This window comes from Periplaneta americana, chromosome 12, assembly GCF_040183065.1.
Source record: "Periplaneta americana isolate PAMFEO1 chromosome 12, P.americana_PAMFEO1_priV1, whole genome shotgun sequence".
NCBI classification, from domain to species: domain Eukaryota; kingdom Metazoa; phylum Arthropoda; class Insecta; order Blattodea; family Blattidae; genus Periplaneta; species Periplaneta americana.
Genome location: NC_091128.1, coordinates 7,083,958 through 7,108,882, shown reverse-complemented (window position 1 = coordinate 7,108,882; position 24,925 = coordinate 7,083,958). Strand labels below are relative to the sequence as shown.

General features: G+C 37.4%; 1 long non-coding RNA gene across 1 annotated transcript; it reads right to left on the bottom strand.

Moving 5' to 3' along the window:
* Positions 1-24,925, bottom strand: LOC138710008 (uncharacterized). Its single transcript, XR_011335012.1, has 4 exons — positions 24,759-24,925; positions 16,146-16,303; positions 3,510-3,567; positions 1-60 (listed from the first exon to the last, which is right to left on the bottom strand). It is a non-coding gene; the product is annotated as an uncharacterized lncRNA (long non-coding RNA).

The following is a 24,925-nucleotide window of genomic DNA, read 5'->3' as shown; positions in this document are numbered from 1 at the left end:
ACCCTTACTTCAAAAACCCAGGGCGGTGGGGGCCGCTTCAGTTGCACTTTGTCGGGCGCTCTAAAGAAAAGAAATGACAGTATATAATAAATTAATGTCATTAAATAATTTTTATAGACAGGAAGTAACAATAATTAGATTCATGCCGCGTTGAATATAAAATATATTTGATCGAAATTTGGACTTCTCGCCCGCTGATGTCTGATGCAGAACACACAGCTCAAACAAAATGAATTAAAAAATAGAGGTCACTACCTGAGCCGTGTGTCATCATCTGTGGCTCAATGAACGAGAACAACATCAATTCGATATATCATTTATCCAATCGATTAACACTGTAAACCAAGAAGAATACAGAATCATTAACCCTGTGGAAAAAAACATTTAACGACACATCAAGAGATGGTGAAAAATGCTAGATCTGTAAAAGGAAAATTGCCTAAACCGAGCAAAAACTAACGGATGATTGTGATGAATATGAATCTGAAACTTGCTGAAGATGGCAGAGAGAAACGCATGAATACAATGACAAAAAAGTTCTCATCATCACGTAAATAAGTAACTGGTAAATTTACAATTATTATTAATTAATCACTAATGTAGAAATGTAACCTTAATTTGTATACATAATGAAAAGAAAAAAAAGACATAGGCTACTTAGTATGTAATCTGAATTATTTTTTCTAGCATCAGACTGTATGTCCCCCTTCAACCTATTCCCAGACTGTGGGTCCTACTACAGTGTGTGGCTGAGTTCTCGGATACGAATACATTATTTAAGCCATATTAGACAGTTGAATATCAATTAAGACATTAAGAGTAATCCCTGTCGCACCAGCAAATGAAGTTCTAGGGCCAATCTTCAGGCTGTTGGGATGACGTTCACTTGCTTGCAGAGAGGTTAACGATCATCCAACAAGTATGGGAGTAACGTGCTTTCAACACGATGAACACTTGTCCACTAAAACTTTACGTAATACAAATATTTGCAGGTAGTGAACAAAAGTATTCATAGCACCAATCCATCACCCTACTAATTCCGCGATACTAATTCTACATTCCTGTTCCATTTCAGATTTTATAAGACACTCAACATTATCATATACGCCTACAAGAATACTGGCTCATTTGCAAGGATTAGGGCCTATCTGCCGTTATTTCTTGAGTCACATACACTTTGGAGAAAAATGAAATTAGTATTTATCTTATTATATTATGAAATTCTGTAGTGCAATAAACTGTAAAAATATATTTCTTTAATCAAGAATTTTCTGTCGTCTTGGAGCAGAAAATAAGATTTTTTGAAATGACTAAATAGCGAACGAACTTAGATTTCAAATTAGTACCGTTTCATCTTAACCAGCGCACACTGGCTTCCGTCAATGCAAGTCACTCTACATTATAATACGAGCAAACAGTCAGGCGTTCTAGGGTCCCGCATGGACTGAGCTTATAAAACCCAGGGTCAATGGGCCAGTCTGAAATGTTAACTTGCTTTGTATGTTCATCGGAACCCAAGTCTGACGACAAGCAGTTACGGGCGTGAGTCATGTCTGATGTGCAGGTGACTATTTACTATAGTTTTCAATAGAAGTGCATTGTCCGTGTCTATTTTTACTTTAATATTGCAGAACTTTCGATCACAAATCGAACGAGTGGTCGCAAAGATCTGTAGCTGCTCTCGATGCCGATATATTATTGAAGTAGGCATGGCGGCAAAGCTAATGTTATACGTAATTTCGACGCCCTCATGCTCATAGCGAGGGGTGGTGACGTCATTGGATGTGGTCGCAGAAGTTACATTGGTTCATGTCCTAAGTATTAATGATATTAGCATTCGATTGTGGTTTCAAGAGTAGTTACAGTAAGTACTTGAAATAGTCACTATTTGTGTCACTATTGATTTCGGAACGGATAGCCTAGCCTGCATTTCTTCGCTCAATATGAATCGGCCACATTGATGGCAAAAGCGAAATTAATGACTTGTTGTATCCAATTTGTTCTTCTGAGCAAAACATGACAAGAGGTGCTCTACGCAAACTGCTCATGAACTATTTCAAAGGCAAATTATACAGGTCAGTTGTTGCTTTGGCAGAAGAATTTATGCTAAATAGTCACCATGCTTCTATTACAATCTTAAAAACGGCGAAGTTCATATTGAAGGAGATAAATGAATTGTGAACTATTTTGCTAGTAATATCATTATAAAATATTCAGTTTAATACTTTTCTTTTCTTAGAACCAAGATTTTGTTGTATAGTGTCGTGCTGTGAATTTAATATTACTACAAGTTACATTTTGCTGCTAGGGCATGCATCCTATTTTATTTCGCTACTTTTCCGTTACTCGCCCGGTATAAATTAATATATTGTGATTGTTCTTTACATTATAAAAATAACGGATTTCGCAATATGGCTGTAGACATAATAAAGTAATTTAATTTGGCTATAAACACATCCGACATTTCAACGCTTCAGGGCTATGCATTCTGAATAAAACATAGTTATATTTTATGTTAACGTCAACACGCAAAAAAATAACGACATTAAATATTGTGAGAATGGACACAGTCTATTATATACAGTCATTAAGCTCAAAACGTAGTAAATATGCATCCACAGATATATCCTAACCACTAGTTTCGCTAAAATCGCCTCATTATAGACAATGCGAAATATTACCGGCACAGTCTATTGTTCCTAGACCCTCACAACTCACGCTTCGTGATTGTATTTCCTAGACTGTGGCATTGATACATACAGTGGTGCACCCAAGGGGATATTAAAAGTGCTCTGGTCAACCCAAATTGAGAATGGGGAAAGGAATAAAAGATTGTAAGAAAAAATAAATAAAGTTATTAATTTAATTAAATGTATGTATATATTAATTAATAAATGAACAAATAAATTAATAAACAAATCGGTAGGTAAGTAAATAAATAAATACATAAATATATAAAGATGGAAAGAGGAGCTATGAAGGATTAAATTACCTTACCGTCTTCCTTTTTTTACTGTAGGAAGTGTGTGTGTTTGAAAATTAATATGTAAACACGCCAGTAGGTGATTAGATTTTTCTACAACAGACTGTAATTTTGAAAGACTCGAACTTTCCACAATATCTGAAGTTGTGTTAACTTTTATTTGGAGCGTGGCTACCAGACTTAACTCTTTACACAGACAAGCACATTTAATTGACAATGTCTGTACTTCTCAAAATATCCTAGTTTTGCGTAGGGGTTCCGATATACAGGTCTAATGCTGGTCCATATCAATGACATTGGTTATAAATGACTTTCCCACCCCATATTTTAGGGTGCACCACATGCCTGCACAGACACGAACGATCATCCAACCAGAATGGGGGGAAACGCGTGGTAAACACGTTAATGGCCAGAGTGTATTAAAACGTTACAGTATCTGTAGCAGACTGATTATGAATTGACTTTCCAAACCATATGTCTAGATGTACCTATGGAAACAAATAAAGAATAGTAAAAATAAACTCACCCTTACTTCAAAAACCCAGGGCGGTGGGGGCCGCTTCAGTTGCACTTTGTCGGGCGCTCTAAAGAAAAGAAATGACAGTATATAATAAATTAATGTCATTAAATAATTTTTATAGACAGGAAGTAACAATAATTAGATTCATGCCGCGTTGAATATAAAATATATTTGATCGAAATTTGGACTTCTCGCCCGCTGATGTCTGATGCAGAACACACAGCTCAAACAAAATGAATTAAAAAATAGAGGTCACTACCTGAGCCGTGTGTCATCATCTGTGGCTCAATGAACGAGAACAACATCAATTCGATATATCATTTATCCAATCGATTAACACTGTAAACCAAGAAGAATACAGAATCATTAACCCTGTGGAAAAAAACATTTAACGACACATCAAGAGATGGTGAAAAATGCTAGATCTGTAAAAGGAAAATTGCCTAAACCGAGCAAAAACTAACGGATGATTGTGATGAATATGAATCTGAAACTTGCTGAAGATGGCAGAGAGAAACGCATGAATACAATGACAAAAAAGTTCTCATCATCACGTAAATAAGTAACTGGTAAATTTACAATTATTATTAATTAATCACTAATGTAGAAATGTAACTTTAATTTGTATACATAATGAACAGAAAAAAAAAGACATAGGCTACTTAGTATGTAATCTGAATTATTTTTTCTAGCATCAGACTGTATGTCCCCCTTCAACCTATTCCCAGACTGTGGGTCCTACTACAGTGTGTGGCTGAGTTCTCGGATACGAATACATTATTTAAGCCATATTAGACAGTTGAATATCAATTAAGACATTAAGAGTAATCCCTGTCGCACCAGCAAATGAAGTTCTAGGGCCAATCTTAAGGCTGTTGGGATGACGTTCACTTGCTTGCGGAGAGGTTAACGATCATCCAACAAGTATGGGAGTAACGTGCTTTCAACACGATGAACCCTTGTCTACTAAAACTTTACGTAATACAAATATTTGCAGGTAGTGAACAAAAGTATTCATAGCACCAATCCATCACTCTACTAATTCCGCGATACTAATTCTTCATTCCTGTTCCATTTCAGATTTTATAAGACACTCAACATTATCATATACGCCTACAAGAATACTGGCTCATTTGCAAGGATTAGGGCCTATCTGCCGTTATTTCTTGAGTCACATACACTTTGGAGAAAAATGAAATTAATATTTATCTTATTATATTATGAAATTCTGTAGTGCAATAAACTGTAAAAATATATTTCTTTAATCAAGAATTTTCTGTCGTCTTGGAGCAGAAAATAAGATTTTTTGAAATGACTAAATAGCGAACGAACTTAGATTTCAAATTAGTACCGTTTCATCTTAACCAGCGCACACTGGCTTCCGTCAATGCAAGTCACTCTACATTATAATACGAGCAAACAGTCAGGCATTCTAGGGTCCCGCATGGACTGAGCTTATAAAACCCAGGGTCAATGGGCCAGTCTGAAATGTTAACTTGCTTTGTATGTTCATCGGAACCCAAGTCTGACGACAAGCAGTTACGGGCGTGAGTCATGTCTGATGTGCAGGTGACTATTTTCTATAGCTTTCAATAGAAGTGCATTGTCCGTGTCTATTTTTACTTTAATATTGCAGAACTTTCGATCACAAATCGAACGAGTGGTCGCAAAGATCTGTAGCTGCTCTCGATGCCGAGATATTATTGAAGTAGGCATGGCGGCAAAGCTAATGTTATACGTAATTTCGACGCCCTCATGCTCACAGCGAGGGGTGGTGACGTCATTGGATGTGGTCGCAGAAGTTACATTGGTTCATGTCCTAAGTATTAATGATATTAGCATTCGATTGTGGTTTCAAGAGTAGTTACAGTAAGTACTTGAAATAGTCACTATTTGTGTCACTATTGATTTCGGAACGGATAGCCTAGCCTGCATTTCTTCGCTCAATATGAATCGGCCACATTGATGGCAAAAGCGAAATTAATGACTTGTTGTATCCAATTTGTTCTTCTGAGCAAAACATGACAAGAGGTGCTCTACGCAAACTGCTCATGAACTATTTCAAAGGCAAATTATACAGGTCAGTTGTTGCTTTGGCAGAAGAATTTATGCTAAATAGTCACCATGCTTCTATTACAATCTTAAAAACGGCGAAGCTCATATTGAAGGAGATAAATGAATTGTGAACTATTTTGCTAGTAATATCATTATAAAATATTCAGTTTAATACTTTTCTTTTCTTAGAACCAAGATTTTATTGTATAGTGTCGTGCTGTGAATTTAATATTACCACAAGTTACATTTTGCTGCTAGGGCATGCATCCTATTTTATTTCGCTACTTTTCCGTTACTCGCCCGGTATAAATTAATATATTGTGATTGTTCTTTACATTATAAAAATAACGGATTTCGCAATATGGCTGTAGACATAATAAAGTAATTTAATTTGGCTATAAACACATCCGACATTTCAACGCTTCAGGGCTATGCATTCTGAATAAAACATAGTTATATTTTATGTTAACGTCAACACGCAAAAAAATAACGACATTAAATATTGTGAGAATGGACACAGTCTATTATATACAGTCATTAAGCTCAAAACGTAGTAAATATGCATCCACAGATATATCCTAACCACTAGTTTCGCTAAAATCGCCTCAAGATAGACAATGCGAAATATTACCGGCACAGTCTATTGTTCCTAGACCCTCACAACTCACGCTTCGTGATTGTATATACTAGACTGTGGCATAGATACAAACAGTGGTGCACCCAATGGGACATTAAAAGTGCTCTGGTCAACCCAAATTGAGAATGGGGAAAGGAATAAAAGATTATAAGAATAAATAAATAATTAAATAAATAAATAAATAAGTAAATAAATAAATAAAGTAATTAATTAATTAAATTATATGTATGTATATATTAATTAATAAATGTACAAATAAATAAATAAATGAATAAATGTTGCGACCGTTATGTATGTGAGTCAGTTATGGGATGCTTGATGTCGTCGCAATGTCGTAATTATAGTTTGATTGTGTTTGTGTGACTATTGTATATTAATTTAATATGTATGGCACGGAAAGCTGCATATTTGTGTTATAGAAGTGTTACGTATGTGTGTTGTTAATGTTTTTATACATTTCAAATTGATACCTGATATTTGTTTTGCATTCGCAATGCCTAATTTACGGATTGTTTATGTTTTGTTTACTTCGTGTAAGTTAATTTAATTTTCTTTTCAATTTCTCTTTATGCTTATATTTTTTGTGTATGAAACTATAACCCTAACATGTTTATGTACTCGTAAAATAGGGCTAACCCCCATTGGAGATACAATAATAATAATTATTATTCATATCGTTATAAAACGATAACAGAATACAAATGATGACTTGAATTTTATTCATATCTCTAAAGAACGATAACAAAATATAAATAACGTGATATCCATAAAGAACGATAACTGTATATAAATGATAATTTGAATAGCATTTACATCGCTAAAGAACGATTAAAAAATAAAATGAAAACTTGAAGAAGGCCCGAACCCACAACCTTCGATTCATTAAACAAGCATTCTACCGCTGGTCTACGAGGCGCAGATATGTAACACTTTCATAGTTACGGAACTGCTTGTACAAGCACATGCATCGTGTAACATCGCCGCGACCCGAAGTGGACTTTGAAAATATTCGCTGTTCACGAGTGCGGCCACTTTTTTTTTTTACAGCTGTACATAATGCGTTGGACAGTTTGCCACTGTCACATATTCTGTGACACAGTACATGAGGGTAGACCACCAAAGGGAAAACTGAGAGACAGAACTTAAACTGAGGGGATTCGATCAGGCATCGGAACTGGAATTCGGTGTGGCTTAGTGGATAAAGGGGCAGTACATAGGGCTGAAAACCCTGGTTCGAGTCCCGGTACTGGAGACAATTTTTCTCTGTTCCATCCATCCTTCATCATAAGATAATTCCGAATTCCTGCACGGAAATATCATATGTACTTCGGTAAATAATAATAATATTTTTAATCAAGTCAAATACGTAATATAGGCATTCATATGGTCACTATGGCTTAGCTCTCATTATAAGAAATCACTTATAACCTCTAGATCGCCTATATTGTTTGGTCACGACGAGTCTGTCTATATTACGATGAATACTGTTACTATATAAACGACATAAAGCAGTTACGAAATGATAGGCTTTAGGCGTGTACGCGCAATATTTTTCAACAGGTTCATTTTAGAAAAAAAATGTTCGTAGACACAAGTGGATTCAAAGCATCTTAGCTGTGAAATTACCTAAGTTAGGGAACTTTTCATTAGGTAATAATTCATACAACTTCTTGCTGGTTTTACATAACATTTTAAAAAAAGTATTGTTCTCTATGACACGGCTATGTCTATCGGACAATAAATTTATCGGACTGCATTTTCAACTGGCAGTGATTGTAGGTTCGCTTTTCCATTAACAAATTATTCTTGTAGATTCTTGGAAACTTTCTCAATATTTCAACCTGCACAACAAACTACATTAAAATAACACAGTGCTTTATCTCGTGTAACAACTATTTTATTCATATAAAACATTCTGAATAATCCTATTTTAAACTCTAACCTACAAATTTATGTTCGCCAAAATCCTTCTTATGTTCAAGATCGAGGTACATTCTGATCTTATAATGTTTTATATAAATCTCTACTAAACAGATGAGGCATTGAACTTTACCTATATTGAAAATAAGAAAATAGTCTTGTTTCGATGCTTCTTCGAAATTAAAACGAAACCTACAAATTATTCGTCATTTTTCATCACTTTACACACCCCTGATTAGAACGATGTGGTACCGAGATCAACTTCTGAATACTGTATGCACACGCAGTCAGATAGAATATTTGTGGATGGAGAAATGAAGGGGTGATGTATATAGTGCTCGTGCGGGAACATATTGTCCATGCCAGTGTCGGAAATAATTTTGAATTGTATTCTCATAGTTTTGAAACAAAAGGTATGAATTTTTTAAGATTGTTTGAACCAAAATGCAACACTGCTACAGTATTTAATCATAGTAGTAATGTAGGCCCAAGAATATAAAACAAATTTATATTTAAATATCCTAATCTTGTCTATTCTAATAGTTGTAGTATTAAATTTAAAAATTATGTATGGATTTTATAAAAATCGAAAAATTGTAAATTTAAATTTATATATGCTTATTGTGTAATAGACGTAAAACAAATTGTATTATATAATTCTTAATTTCAATTCAGGAATCCTCCCCGAGCACAGGAGCGAGCTAAAGTTTTTCTGTATATATTATATTTTATGTTACAATTATTAGCAAAATAAATGAACAAATGAATGGCTGGATGGACGAGCGGACGAACGGACGGACGGACAGACGGACGAACGAACGAACGCACGAACAAATAAATAAATAAATGCCTGTTCTAAACACACAGCAGCATGTTTCACTCACTGTTGTACAGTAATAATATTGGTTGAAAATCAGTTACTTAAACACCCTACAATTGTGTTTCATTTTTTACTCAAATGAATAAGTATGAAGAGATAACACTGTGTTAATTTTGTTAGGAATGTATCATACCAGGTTCTGGATCGCCAAGAAATGTGTTTAACCTCAATTTAACGTTTTACCTGCATTTTCATTACCCTAGTTGTCAAAGGTTGGGTCGGTCATCGATATAGCTCTAGAGCAGAGAGAGGGACACGTAATCCGAGGCTGGGTTCAAATCCCGCTTGGATTCATCGCCTGGTTGAGAAGATTTCTCCAACTTCAAGATGAACGTCAGGTAATCTCATGGCAAAACCTCGGTCTCATTTCGTCAGAATACTCTACCACTGTCACTAATTTCATGAATTTTAGATAAATAATCGATTAAAATACTTCGATTCCTCTCGAATTGCGAGTTACAGGCTATACCGCTTTCTCTCAGTTGAGCACCTGCTGGCGCTGTACAATTCTGCCAGTATAGCAGCGCTCTGCTCGACCGACACGTCAGATATGGCGTTGCGTTTCTTGTTGCTAGTGCACCGTCAAGTACTCGAGACAGTGCCCTACAGCTCGGCGCTAGCCGCCGTTATGATGCCCACGCTCGTGCTGTCTGCCTTCTACAGGACCTTCATCGACTTGTTCGTCATGGTGGTCAGCGTCGCACTGGCCAGCAGGTTCCGACAAATCAACAAGAGCCTGCGGGCCAGCAGGGAAAAGGTGGGTCACTTATCCACACATAATCTATTTATAGTCCGCTTTTAATGAATTCGGAGGAACATATCACCACCCAAAAGAACTAGCGGTGAGCAATTATTTTATTTCATCTTAAACCTGGGCCAGCTAATCCTTCGAAGATTACGAGTAGTATTAATTCTCGCTCCGGTCGTGTTACGAACGCTGCGTACAGCTAATTTTGGTGTATGGGGCTGCCACCTTACTGTCTCCAAGCTTGCAGGGTCTCTATTCGTGTTACAAATACTTCACAGGTTGACTTCCATCTCTTTAGAGTTGCTGCAGGGATGAATTACTAATGGGATTCAAAATGCATAACTTTCTTGTTTTCTTACGTCGTTATCTATCGAAGCTGTATCAATTACTGAGTTATTTGGCGTCGATGAACAACGATCGAGAAAACGAGACTAACAGCGCCCGCAAAGCCAAAAACCCGCACGACAATGTTGGACTGGTTGTGAGTCTTCCGAGACCCGATATTGATCAACTCCCGAAGTCCCGAAGTCAGCAGTTGTTCATACCTGACTGAACTTTTATCTACTTTGGCAACTGTTGCATATGTATGAACAATCAAGTAGCCTATTTGAAACATCATCTCTACCTTTCAGTGTATAATAATCCGTTCCCCAATCTTTATTTAATTACAAGGCCTTATTAAAAGGCTAGGAATTTTCATTTCAAATGTTTAAGATCAAGTGTGCAATCTCAAGTAAAAAGATAATAACGTTATGTTTTATGTTTCTTAGAAATGCAAATTTATTTCAGAATTGGTTTTTTTTCTATTTATATAACCATAGGTAATATATAATAGAACCAGAACATTTTGATAACTAAGATACTGTTCTGTTTTGTCTTTTTGTCTCATTTAAACATTTATAATGTTATATATTTCAATGATGTATGTCATTCAAAATTACGAAATCTTTCCACGCCGACCAAATGCTATTTCGAGAATGATGAGCGAGACTTGAAGCGCACGAGAATGACTTGCCGAGACTCGAAAGACAAATGTAACTAACACAGCGAACGAGAGCGGCAGTTAGTTTTGTTCATCTCTAGTTCAGTCACATTGTGGAAGAATACAGTAAGATGAATCTGCATTTCATTAATTGCCGTATTTTATGTTAACTATGAATCCTGCCTAGGACTCGCGTTACGGAATGCGCGCTGGTTCGAGTCCTCATGGGGAAAGAAATTTTCTCATGAAATTTCATCCAGTGTATGGGACCGGTGCCCACCCAGCATCGTGATGCACTTGGGGAGCTGCGATAGGTAGCGAAATCCGGTTGCGAATGCCAGCTATAACGACTGGGGGGATCATCGTGCTAACCACACGATACCTCCATTCTGGTTGGATGATCGTCCACCTCTTCTTCGGCATGTGGGCGTGAGACCAGCAGCCGGCTGGTCGGTCTAGGCCCTCCACGGGCTGTAGCGCCACGGATTATTATTATTATTATTACTATTATTATTATTATTATTGTTATTATTATTATTATTATTATTATTATTATTATTATTATGTTAACTATGAAGTTTCGATTCAACTAGCTGTGGTAAGTGTGGCCTAATATGAACAAAAAGGAACGTCGGCTTCACTCAGAACAAAATTGATTGCGTAAAATTCAAGCTGTAGGTCTTAGTGACGTGTAACGGCAAGGAAATTAGAATAGTAATCATATGAAGCTACTTCTCTGGCTACCGTTTCACAGATGACATCATAACATTACAGACAAATGACAAAATGATCAGAGAATTCTCCAAATACGAATTCTTGAGACGCAGAAGATGCCGACTACCCACATGAGATATGGGCGCGAAACGATTGAACTTTTTCTGGGAAAATGTCTTCAGCTGCCATTATAAGAGCTAATGTAGAAATTTATCTTGCTTCCACCTCTTTTGTTTAGGAATAACAAATTACTCGAGGAGTCTAACAGCGCACCAAGTGGCACCACGTGCATAAAATATGTCCCCTCCTCCTTCTGAAACTAACAAATTTAATTTAAATCAAATAATATAGATTTTTATTCTTCCCATCTTCCATTGAAAATTCACATTGGAACCAATTGGGACAATGATTGACTAACCATGTAGCTTTCACGTGGTGATTTCTTTCTCCCTCAGTTTCTCTCTCTTGGCACATACATGAAAAGAGCTGATGTCTAAGGATAACATGAATTCCAGTCAGAAGTAATTAAATAAGCTAAGCATGAGGGGATTTACCAGCTATACAGTCAAAAAGCTTACAATTATCAAAAGCTTACCTGTAAAACATAAAGTGTATGGACTACCAACTCTATGACTTTCAAGAATATCCAACAATATCTTTGAAGTCTTCTCTTCCACGTAACAACACCATGAAACCGATCAAACACCTGCTTCGAATTAACGTTCCCGATGAACATATAACGTGTCAAACTTACCGTCACTGCCTCGCCATAATGGCAGATGAATGTGTAATTACGTCATAAATTTAGTAAATCTGAACAACACATTAATCAAAATTGCTACACACGATTAAAATTAACGAAACCTTAACCACTGATTGCCAGTTGCTGGATGTTTGCGCGAGGAAACGTTACACAAGCAGCGCACTAGGGCAATTAAAATTCGATTCCAGTTACAAGCGAATTCCCACCCCCTCATATGGGTAAGCTGCTATAATTGTAGTTTAATTTGTTGGTTGATTATATAATTTTATTAATGAATTTATTGTTTCAGGGATATCTTCGTGCATGATCTTAAGCTACCGATCTTTTTTAATCGTGTGTTTAAACTACCGAAAAAAAAAATGATTTCTAATTTGAATTCCTCTAAGAAAAACAGCTAATATCTAAATCTTTGTAATGAGGTCATCGTAGGGAAATTCTGCCTATTCATAGGATGGTATGTTAAGTATTAATTTAGTGTTATTCCTATTAACTAAAGCGATTTTATATACGTAACACTAATTAATCGCCTTAATACTCGCTAGGAAGCTATTAATGATTTCATGTACAAGTCTCTTTTCAAAGTTAAAATCCACAGCCGATAGTAATTCCCAAATAGGGGGGCAAACTTCCGTAGGTCCTATGAACATATGTTTCATAATTCACATCTATGCAAAATACAGAATTTGAGATGCAAAAATAGCATTGTGTAATTATCCCTCGACGAGCCACAGTAGATTCTCCAAGTGTTGCCCATGGCTCTCAATGTATGCGGTCACACGTCGCACGATACTTTTCAGATGCCCTCAGAAGTAAAAAAAGTAAATAGGGTTTAGATCTGGTGACCTAACCGGCCATACAACAGGACATCCTAGCCCAATCCATCAGTCAGGGAAAATGTTTTTCAAATAATGGCAAACGATTACATAGAAGTGAGATCGAATTGCATCACTCATCAACAACATGTCTAGTCTACTACAAACGATACAGAGAAACAACGCACTGCGAAGGCACTTTCACTGATACGATTGCTGATAATGACTGAAATCGTGAAGAGGAGTATTGATATCTACCTCGGAAAAAATGCGCTTGAATCATTTCCCTGTCTAAAAATATGGCGTAAGTTACATCCTGTTCACCTGAGAAATGGCATTTAAGTTGCATTTTCTAAGTGTACGTATGATGAATTACCCGACATTGGTTGTTATGGATATGAGACATTGGTATTCACCCGACCCGATATTTTTACGATACACGGCGATGCATATTATGCTTCAATGCTCGTACACTCGAATGCATTGATAGTCGGAAGATGTAAACAAAAGTTCTCTTTCTTCCCAGAGCATATCCATACATTGGGAAGGGGTGTGGTAGGTTGTTTATACGTTTTAGACCGTACGACAATCATTGCACTCTCCGTATGACCTTCTCTGATGACCCAGCACTATAAAGCTAAGGCATCTATCCCACTTACGTTCTCTGCTAGGTCTACTACTCACAAGCTGTTTATCTCTATTGCAATGATGGAACTGAAGACAAAGTAGGCATATTTTATTTTGTGCAACGATAGAACTAATAATATTTGTGGATCTTCTCCTTAGTTCAATTGCAATTATTTGTGTAAAATGAAAAAAATTATACAGAGTGTAAGAGGTATAAGTGCCGTCCTTTTCACAGTCGTCGGGGACAGTCTACAGGATCAAAAAATGTCCATACAACATAGGATCAAAACTTGATAGTTTTCCCAGAAAAAATATTTCTTCTGTTTTTATTCGCATTATACTGCTTATATCGTTAGTAAAATTACGAAAACAATTACATCAGTAGGTATATCTAGCAAAGCATTAATATTACTTTAAATAGATATTTGTGTGTTCTATTATGTTTTCGTGAAATTAAATAAAATTTCATGCTTAAATTTGTTACTATTCTGGCGTGAGGGACATGGCAACGTGTTCAGCAGGCAGTACTCTGCACAGACGTACGTACGAGTCAGCTGAGTTCAAGCTCCCTGTGCATAGGTCTACTGCCGAGCGGATGGCAGTTTGGTACCAGGTATTCGATAAACAACTTACCATTACATTCAAAGTTTAGGAATATCATATGTTATTAATTTATGGAGAAAGTCGTTGTAATTCAAGTGAGGCAAGAAGATGTACCGTCAATGTTTTCCGCAATGAAGATTACCTAATCGGCGAACTTTTGTAGCGATTTCTCAACAATTATTACAAACTAGGAGTCTCTTACCTCGTTTCGAAAATCACACAAATAGAAATTTCTTTAAAATGGTACTGCTTTATGGAAGCGAGCGATATTAAAATGTTGCATTTAAAAAAAAAGTCCGTGTGATTTTGTGCAGTAAACCTTTATTGTTTATTTTTTAGACGTATAATAAAAATGGACCAATATTGCCAATATTGTTAAATAAAATAGAAATTTACTATAAAGTTATATTAAGGAGATTGAATGTTTGTATTTGCTGTTCGTTTTATGTAAACAACGGTCCGCCCCTTCATTAGAACAGAGCACCTGTTTTGTACCGCTATGTCTGTATCCGCTTGAGCTGTACCTTGTGCTTGTAAACTCTCTCCTCCTCATCCAGCAACGTTGCCAAACGCCTAATATTGTAAACTTTAATAATTAGATAAATATTGCAATTAGAAAAAAAATTGTGCCCGAAGATTGAAATTTTAGCACACGTCTTGGGATTCTATGAACAGGGATTGCTCTTGAAGAACTCTAGACATCATCTTGGGAGATCCAAAATTGCTGCCGCATTAAGAAATAAGGGCTGGATTGTAGAAGAAGAAATCTCCTGTCTAGCTGAAAATGGGTCAACAAGACAAGTAGATATTTTAGCGTACAATGCTGACACTAAACAGGGCATCATTGTGGATCCCACGATACGTTTCGAAGTAGGATGTCATCAGTCAGTCGAGGTCCACCTTGAGAAGAAGTCGATCTATGAGCCTACAGTCAACTATTTCAAGCTGAATTATGCCTTAATTCATGTTGAAGTATTCGGCTTGCTCATAAGTGCTCGACGGACTATACCTGCTTTTTTCGAAGAATTTCGACGGCATTTTTCTCTACCAACATCTCTGAGGGTTGACATTGTGATACCAAATCCGAATTAATCACATGGTGCCACATTAATAGCAATTGTAATTTTTCACGCCCTTTTCTTTGTTTCCCTTCTTTAAAATTTAATATCTATGTTTACATATGTATAACAATTTTTTTTGAGTATATACTGAGTCCGTAAGGGCTACCCACAATGGGGAGTAGTTTATTATTATTATTATTATTATTATTACTATTATTATTATTATTATTATTATTATCATTATTATTATTACATGAATAATCATCAGTTAAAACAATGACACTTATACCCCTTACACCTTGTATAAGAGGAGTACGAAGGGAACTACCACAGCGCAGTTTAGCCTAGGCGGACTTTGCAAAAAGAAGAAATTCAAATAATTACATCTTACTTTTAAAAACTTTTCTCCATGCATTTCACTAGCAATGGAAAACGTTTAATTTCTGCTCTTCTCAGCAATCAATATTACTTTCCTGTGATTCATAGCAATGAAACGTCCACACCTGTGGAATAACGGTCAGCGCGTCTGGCAGCGAAACCAGGTGGCCCGGGTTCGATTCCTGGTTGGGGCAAGTTACCTGGTTTGAGGTTTTTTCTGGGGTTTTCCCTCAACCCAACATGAGCAAATGCTGGGTAACTTTCGGTGCTGGACCCGGACTCATTTCACCGGCATTATCACCTTCATCTCATTCAGACGCTAAATAACCTTAGATGTTGATACAGCGTCGTAAAATAACCCAATAAAATAAGCAATGAAACATTAATTTATGTTCGTTCCCTCGTAGGATTGTGGCGGTCACAATTGTGTAGCATTCAGATAGAATGTTAACTATTACTCACCACTCTTGGCAGACGATGGCGGCGGACGGCCCGCGAGGGTTACAGCGACCTGTCCTTCCCTGTCCTTCCTCACCAAGCAGCTGGATGCGCGGGTCTCGGCCCTCGTGCTGCTCTCCTTCTCCTCCAACCTCTACTACATCTTACATCTGCCAGCAGCTCTACAACAGCATGACGTTAGTACCTAGAGATTGGCCTCCAACGCTTGACGCAATGCGACGGTGAAATTTAGACTATCTCTTATTATTTAATAATTGTCTTTATTATTATTATTATTATTATTATTATTATTATTATTATTATTATTATTATTATATTTTATGAAGAGGTAGAAAAATCAAATATCTTGGCGCAACAGTAACAAATATATATAAATAATACTCGGGGGGAAATTAAACGCAGAATAAATATGGGAAATGCCTGTTATTATTCGCTTGAGATGCTTTTGTCACTTAGTCTGCTGTCAAAAAATCTTAAAGTTAGAATTTATAAAACAGTTATATTACCGGTTGTTCTGTATGGTTGTGGAACTTGGACTGTCACTTTGAGAGAGGAACAGAGATTAAGGATGTTTGAGAATAAGGTTCTTAGAAAATATTTGGGGCTAAGTGGGATGAAGTTACTGGAGAATGGAGAAAGTTACACAACGCAGAACTGCACGCATTGTATTGACTTGACATAATTAGGAACATTAAATACACGTATGGGCGAATCCAGAAATGCACATAGAGTGTTAGTTGGGAGGCCGGAGGGAAAAAGACCTTTCGGGAGGCCGAGACGTAGATGGGAATATAATATTAAAATGGATTTGAGGGAGGTGGGATATGATGATAGAGACTCGATTAATCTTGCTCAGGATAGAGACCAATGGCGGGCTTATGTGAGGGCGGCAATGAACCTCCGAGTTCCTTAAAAGCCAGTAAGTAAGTAATTACAGACGTCTGAGATAGGCATAGCAAGTAGCACGTATGAGCCAATCCAGAAATGCATATAGAGTGTTAATTGGGAGACCGGAGGGAAAAAGACCTTTGGGGAGGCCGAGACGTAGATGGGAGGATAATATTAAAATGGATTTGAGGGAGGTGGGATATGATGATAGAGACTGGATTAATCTTGTACAGCAGTAGTGTCAGAGTTGTAAGCTCCAAAACCGGTTGTGGAGCTAGAGAGTGCAGTCGGAGCGTGAATTTGCTTATGTCTGTGGAAACACCGGAGCACGCAACGGTCATAGTGGAGCGCTCCGCTCCGTTTAGTCTCTGCCTGACAACGCTGTTGTACAGGATAGGGACCGATGGCGGGCTTATGTGAGGGCGATAATGAACCTACGTGTTCCTTAAAAGCCATTTGTTAGTAATTATTATTATTATTATTATTATTATTATTATTATTATTATTATTATTATTACTATTATTATTATTTAACGAAACTGCATCAACTGCGAGGTTGTAAATACAGCTTCGATGGAATTGGTGATGCCGATACGAAATGGAATTTTGACAACATGACTCCGAGGATTATATATTGTATTACCTGACGTTCGCTATACAGTTCAGAGAAGTAAACAAACCTATCGGCCAAGCGAAACTCGAATCGCTTGCGAAACCAATCCAGGTTGGCAGCTTCTTAATTGTTATCTTGAAAATTTAAAGTTGACGGAAGAATAATTCATTTATTTACTTGTTTATTTACTTATCAATCACTCGAGCAATCAATCCGTCAGTTTGTCTCTGCCTGCCTACCTACTTACGCTCATCCATCTATCCTTCCTTCGAAACATCTATCCTTCTGTTAGCCAACAGCTATTAGCCAATAATAAATTATTTCAAAACAAGCAATGCATCTCTTCTCTTGCGATAATTGCGGCGCCATTTTCCCATTTTTGGCGCTGTGCAGGTTTTTAATATCTTCGGAGCCACCGGCGTGGCTCAGTCGTTAAGGCGCTTGCCTGCCGCACAGTGTGCAGTAATGCAAATCTAGCTGGACAAAATGCATAACTTTCCTGCATTTCAACGGATTGTTATGACACTTTGTACAGACCTTATAGATAACACATATTCTTTGTGTACAAACTCTAACTACGATTGTGCAAGAGGAACTACCCCTTTAACCGAGGTGGTTTTAGACAAAAATAGTAACTTCTCTCCTATGTAACAGATGTTTATGAAAAATTGTAAGGAAGTTACAGGTAGAATATATTTTTTGTGTACAAACTATATACACAGTTCCAAAAGAGGGGCGTATATTTACACAAGATTAACTTATGAAACTTTGTACAAGAGTTACAGGTAGCATATATTTCTGTGTACAAATTCTGATTACATCTGTATGCCACCTGTAGGCCTAGTAGTTATACAAAGTTGCATAAAAATATATTATATAGGAGAGAAATTGTCAATTTTTTCTAAATGCACCAATGTAAAGAGGCAATTCCTCTTATAAAACATAATCAGACTTTGTAGACAAAAAATATGTTCCACCTGAAACTTCTGTACAAAGTTTCATAAAAATCTGTTAAATAGGAAAGAACTTATTAATTTTGTTTAAATGCATTTCTAAAAGGAATAGTTTCACTTATGGAACACTTCCACCGGATGCTTGCCAACTTGCAGTGTAAATAAAAATACACACAAATATAGTTTGTGCACAAAAAATATATGCTACTTGTAACTTCCGTACAATGTGTCCTAAAAATCATTTAGATAGGACAGAAGTTATTAATTCTATCTAAATGCACCCGCTATAAAGGGGTAGTTTTTCTTGTCCAAACGTAATCAGGGTTTGTACACAAATGATATGTACCACCTGTAAGTCAAGTACAAAGTTTCATAACAATTCGTTAGACTGCAGAGAAGTTATTAATTTTGTCCAGCTAATAATTTGCGTTCTGATCCACTGTGCATTTGTTAAGGATAGATAAAAATGTGTCCAATGTATTTTTAAACTGATATTCCTTATCATGTGAATAATATTGTAAGTCTAAAACACTCTCACAGTGATTAAAAACTTCCTTAGTCAATGATTCTTTTCTGCTGTTAAGCCAAACATGAAATAGTTACCGTATGTCCCACCACTGAAAAAATTAGTTACATATAAATGCGCAAGAACGCGCAAACTTTAAAACAAGGATTCAACACTATAAATGCTGCTGTATTAAATGGTGAAGGAATTGTTGTAACCGGACGTGACCGGCTATACTAAAACTCACATTATATCTGGAGAACTTTAAAAACATAAGTTTTTCAATTGTAATGTAAACCTACTGTAAGAAGGAAAATATTTTATAAACTTGTAATTGAAGTTACTTTAGTAAGAACGTACCTATTATGAACAAATTCCATGTTTCACAACACAATAAATCACTAACAATTGGCTCTCTCTGTCTACGACTGAACCGGAGCTGGACGTGTTAGGAAGAACTCAAAGTTTATACCCTTCTAAATATAGTTTGCCGCTGATAAATCAGTAAAAGCTATTACTTATAACCAGGCTTAGAGACTTTAGACCCGATAGATGAAAACAGTGCGATTTCAAGTTGGAAAGCAGGACGGTAGTGGGTGGGGGCAGTGAGGGTAGCGACCTACCTGTCGTCCCATGTGCTTTATTTACTCAGTCATACTCGTAAGGCAGGGAGAGGAGGTACTGCTCTGATAATAAAAACAGTCCCGTACACCTAGTTCACTTCATGAGAAGAGAGGACAGGAGATAGCTAGTAGTCTAGTTTTTATCTGTGCATCTATCTGATTAGTCTAAGAATATACAGTGAATGTAAAAAGTATTCGCACAACGATGTTTTTATTACAAATTGAACCTTAAATGAAGTATATATTTTGATGTACCGAAGTACATATGATATTTACATGCAGATATTCTGCGTCATCATATGATGAAAGAGTGATGGAACGGAGAAAAATTCTCTCCGGCGCCGGGATTTGAACCCGGGTTTTCAGCTCTACGTGCGATGCTTTATCCACTAAGCCACGGCGGATACAACCCCGACGCCGGTTAGAATCGTCTCAGATTAAGCTCCATCTCTTGGGTTCCCTCTAGTGGCCGCCCTCTGCACTACGTCATAGATGTCTATGAACGCAGGACCGAAGTCCATACATGTGTTGAGGTGCACTCGAATGAGTGACTGGTTGGCCGGGATCCGACGGTATAGGCGCCGTCTTAAATCACAAAGTGATTTATTACGCATATCATATATATTTTGATGTACCGAAGTACATATGATATTTCCATGCAGATATTCTGCGTCATCATATGATGAAAGAGTGATGGAACGGAGAAAAATTCTCTCCGGCGCCGGGATTTGAACCCGGGTTTTCAGCTCTACGTGCTGATGCTTTATCCACTAAGCCACGCCGGATACAACCCCGACGCCGGTTAGAATCGTCTCAGATTAAGCTCCATCTCTTGGGTTCCCTCTAGTGGCCGCCCTCTGCACTACGTCATATATATACTCCCGGCGCCGGAGAGAATTTTTCTCCGTTCCATCACTCTTTCATCTTAAATGAAGTATTATTAATTCTTGGTATGAAATAAACTGTTCACGTATAATAATAATGCATCACATAGCAAATACACACAATAAATGTTAATAATTTTGCATGTAGGTTCTGTCATAGTTCAGTAAATTGAATGCCTAACAAAACTACAGCATAAAAAGTATTCGCACACTTAACTCTGTTGACGAATAAAAGCATTCATCCGGAACGCAGTAGGCACATGGTACTAAGAAAATGCTCCTAATGCATGTTCCAAGTCAGTTTGATTCTAGAATCACAAGTAGTATATAGCTATCACGCCAAATGGGACTCAGAGGGAAGGAAACTTCTAAGAAAGAAAGGGCTGCTATTATTCGTCTGCATAATCAATGTAAAGCACTGAGTGAAACATCAGCGATTGTGAATAGAGGTAAGTCAACCATCAAGGGAATCATAGACAGATGCGGGGAAAGAAATTTAAGGAGAAGTGGCCGGCAGAGGAAAATAAACGAATACAGTGGCAGAACAATCATACGAACAATTAAAGAGAATCAAACACACGGCCCACAATACTCGACTGTGGATTCTCTATAGCATCCCTTCATACCTTCAGACACCTCCCCAGTCACCAGACATGAATCTAATCGAGACCTTTGGGATTATTTAGAAATAAGACTTAGAACCAGGCATATTACCAGCAAAGAGTCTCTAAAGACTGCAATTGTACAAGAGTGGAACATTCCGGCAAGTATTACTTCAAATTTAGTTAATTCTATCCCCAGGAGGTTAGAGGCTATTCTAAAATGCAAGGGCTACCCTCCAAAGTATTGAAATTGAAAAGGAACTGACTTAAGTGAGACCAGTGTGCGAATACTTTTTCTTCGTATTTTTCTTTGGTATCATTGTGTTTTAATCAAACATAATTGTTTATTTTGAGAATTGTGCAATTAATTTTGTGTTTATATGTAAACAAATAACAGAGAATGTGTATACTTGTACTTAACTTGTGTTCATGTCTAAAAAGTTGAGAGTATAGGATTTGAAGCACATTAATTACTACTATATATTTTTATTACCCACCGTGCGAATACTTTTTACACTCACTGTATGCGATATTCTGTGACATAAAAGACATGCTAGCAGGGAAGAGGTCTACGGACACTGCTGGGTTAGCGAAAATAGATTTCAATGACTTAGTGTTTTTTCGTTTTGCATCCATTACATCATCCACACCTGTGGACTAACGGTTAGCGCGTCTGGCCGCGAAATCAGGTGGCCCGAGTTCAATTGCCGGTCGGGGCAAGTTACCTGGTTGAGGTTTTTTTCTGGGTTTTCCCCTCAACCCAATGTGAACAAATCCTGGGTTACTTTCGGTGCTGGACCGCAGCTCATTTCACTGGCATTATCATCTTCATCTCATTCAGACGCTAAATAACCTAAGATGTTGATAAAGCGTCGTAAAATAACCTACTAAAATAAAATAAATCCGTTACATCATGTGATGTAGAGCGGAGCGTCTCCCAATATAAACTTTGTCTTGCTGACTACCGAAGAAAATTTAGTTTTGAGACCTTCAGAATGTGTGTTGTAGTAGGCTACATTGTAACAGTACCATGTATTGTACATCATAAGTTGTGTATATTGTGTAGGATTATTATGTGTGTTGAGTAAGTATTGCACTTGTGCTTATGACAGAAGCCGAAAGGAAATGCATATTAATTTATTTTGAAAATTTCGCATTATAGGTTTGTTTATTTTAATATATGTAAACATTAATTTTTTGGTCCAATAGAATTTTTTCCTCTAACAATCGTTTTACTTTAATGTTTGATAAATTAGTTGCTGTTTTTTGGAACGTCACCGTTACAGCACCAGCAGACTGGACTGAACTGGGTTTCATGTACACATGCCTCTTCTTCTGCCGACTCCCATCCCCCTCTAACACAGTGAAAAAGCTGCCTATAGTATGGACTTAGTAAACTTATTCTATCGGGTCCAAAATCTCGATGTCTGCTTATAACTAAAGATGAGGGGTTTGTGCGCAGCACGAAAAACACGTTGACTCGACAGGGAGCATAGGTGGACAGACAGTTGAACAACTACGACCAGTGCGACCAAAATAAATGCAACTACATGCTATCCATGTGCCTACCTGCCGTCTTATCATAACAACACGGAATGAACACAGGCCTTCATAGTCCAATGCACTGCAGTGGTGAACTGACGTAGTGAGCAGTAGTTACCTGCAACGACGGCAACTAAGCAGACAATTGTATGCACAGTGTGTGAGTATGAAATTAAAATATTGTGTAGGAAGTATTACGTAGAAAGACGTAACAGCAGAAAATATAAAGACAATATTTCACGCGCTTTAAAGGTGGTGATTCTCTCAACATCAAAATTAGTATGAAACGCAAAATCAGAATTTGCTAAGGATATATGTGCGATGATGATTAAAACACACATTCCGTTCGAGGATTTTTCCAAAAATATACCAAGCAGAGCGTTCCGAATCAGACAACGCTCCGTAAAGACTATGTATCTGATTGCATAGCAATAATAAAAGAAGTGTCAGAAAAAATCAAGGAAGGACCTCCAGGACCTTGCACACAGAGAATAAAGAATAAATAACAGAAAAATAAGAACTATTTAACAATTTGTAACATGCTGAATAATGCAACATCATCAGACGATAGGATAGTATACTTGACATATGCACCGTTGACGTCCTGTGACATTGAAAGAAGCTTTTCGCAGTTCAAAACCTGTGTGAGTGATCGACGACGACGTTTGACATTCGATAATTTAAGAATGTTAGTAGTGGAGTGCAATTCGGCTTGTGATGGCTCTGAAGCTATGGATGAATCATAAAGGCAAGTTTCTTCTCCTAACTATACTAATGTTTCTACAGATTCCTCATATTTGTATATTGTCATCTGCTAGACCTTAACGGAGTGTTGCATTTGTCATTTTTAGGCTGTACCCTTCGCATGGTTTGTTTACGTCGGAAGTCAACACAGGCACTGGGCATACAGCTGTGTAACGTCTATGTACAGGCAACCTGACGACAAACCGCACAAATCTCTCAACTTTAGTCATAACATTCTTCAAATGTTAAAGAACATGAATTCATATTCACCTGTGCATCACTAAACAAGTTGAAATTTGATTTTTGTCCACCTAGATCGGGAAAATTGCACACTGTGTGCCGGTTTGAAGTTGCATTCGGGCTCCGGTTCGATCTCGGCTTGGGCTGGTTACCTGGTTGAGCTTTTTCAGAGGTTTTCCCCAATCGTAATGTGAATGGAAGGTAATGTATGACGAATCCTCGGCCTCATCTCGCCAAATACCATCTCGCTATTACTAATCTTATCGACGCTAAATAACCTAGTAGTTGATACAGCGTCGTTAAATAACCAACTTAATATATATAATTATCTTCGGCGATCCTGTCTTCTCACTATTCTGTCCTGCTACGTTCACCCCCTCATGTGGTAGCTAATAGGTTCGTCTATTTCCGATATTTCCTTCAAAATTCTCTAATGTTCCTTCATATGAAACGTGAAACATCGAAGTAAGCCAACTGACCAACAAGCTACGAGCTCACAGAGACATTTTCTCTTAGCCCCAATTCCCTTAGCAAGCACGCGTTTCCTCCCATTTCCCCAGCATTTTTATTGGTATAAAACAGGCCTGGACGTTAATAACTCAATCGAGTCACTGCAGACTACCCCTTAACTTCCCACTCCACATTTCCAGGCATGTTTCGGACCTATACGAGTAGACAGGTAGGCAAATTGCTGAATGACAGATTGTATAAGGCAGGCATCATAGCTTTCGGCTCTCGCTGGTCGCCTAAAATCCACCACTGATGCACAGTGCGTTACTGTGTGTTTGTTCCTAAAGCGGTGTAAACGAAAAGGACATGGGCGGGGGGGGATCTCCTTTCCTTTTCCCTTCCCCTTTGCATCAGGGGCTAGTATAGAATTAAGCAAAACTACTTACGTTTTTATACTATCAATCCAAAATGGAATTATTTTTGTTTCAATTCTAAGCAAAATTTGATGTGGAACAGAAATTTAGATTTACAATAACTTTGTCTGATTTGATTGAAAATAAAATTGTAGCAACCTTGAACTCATGCCTGGCTTGGTTGGTACCCACAGGAACACGGCGTCCTTGGTGGAGAAGGTGTATTTCTACGGTCATTCGGAGTCCTGCTGTGCAGGGCCATGCCGTCAACCTGTACGCAGCCAACATCATCGACGAGAGTCTGGCAGCCAGCGGCGTGCTGTACG